The sequence below is a fragment of the Branchiostoma belcheri genome, unplaced genomic scaffold, assembly GCF_001625305.1.
Source record: "Branchiostoma belcheri isolate BF01 breed outbred unplaced genomic scaffold, Haploidv18h27 scaffold30, whole genome shotgun sequence".
Taxonomy (NCBI): Eukaryota; Metazoa; Chordata; class Leptocardii; order Amphioxiformes; family Branchiostomatidae; genus Branchiostoma; species Branchiostoma belcheri.
The window spans coordinates 1917611-1918503 of NW_017803910.1; the positions used below are offsets into that span (position 1 = coordinate 1917611).

Here is an 893-nt window from a genome sequence, read left to right on the forward strand (position 1 = left end):
GGACGATTTGCTGCCGAGGGAGTTTTTGCCACGAAGAGAAGGTTTCGCGCTCAACTCCCTCGGCAGCAAATCGTCCCTCGCGGCCGCATATTACTCGCGTCGCTCAGAGAAAAAATAACGCCGACACCCAACAAGACTGCGAAGGAGGCTAGGAAGATAAACTATGTCTGATAACTGTCTACGTGGCGTAAGTAACTAACGCGCACTAACGCTCCTCGGAAACTTAAAACTTTAACAGTGAATACATTCCCACCTGTAAGGCACAAATCGGACGGCAGTGTTAGAGATATTCCAGTGCTGACCCGCCTCTGAATCACCTCGGCACGAAATGAAGTCTAACTTGTCTGCGTCTATGCAGCCACGTCACGGTTGTCAAAAGGAATGCTGGGTTAAGGTCGCAGTACACCTCTGCTACAAGGTTTGCCTTGTCCCTGTGTCGGTCATGCGTTCCCGTTCCCAAGGCGAGCTCGCAGACAAGAGCTGCAGACAAGTACCTACTTTAGCCCATGGTTGAGCGACGTCGGCTAAACAGCTCTACTTGCTGAACGGGTGAATCAGGTTACGTGACCCCTTTAGGTCAGAGTTCACACTGGGGTCACGCACCAAAATGGCGGCCGTCTTGAATCGGCGATCCAAGCAAGGCACATTTTCTGCCATCCTGTCGCTCAGGTAAGGTCAATCTTCGTAGTTTTGGTGTCATTTTGTAGGTAATTCGGTGAAGTTTAAGGCCACCTAGTTTGAGTTTTTACCGCGTCCCTAGATTTTGCGAAAATAGACAACTTCTGTCGTCGAAAGTCCCACTGTTTATGTATGGGGATTTGGCCCTGTTACTCCATGATTTTAGCTCAAGTTATCACACAATATCAGGCTGTAATTTTGCTCAGGTAAGTCCA

The 893-nt window shown here is 49.2% G+C and overlaps 1 protein-coding gene across 1 annotated transcript in view; it reads right to left on the reverse strand.

The window, feature by feature from the left end:
- Window positions 1-553, reverse strand: part of LOC109474180 — a 5647-nt gene extending 5094 nt beyond the window's left edge. The window contains exon 1 of the mRNA XM_019774430.1: window positions 254-553. The gene's annotated coding sequence lies outside the window, so the exon portion shown is untranslated. The remainder of the gene's footprint in view (window positions 1-253) is intronic.
- Between the last annotated feature and the right edge of the window lie 340 nt (window positions 554-893).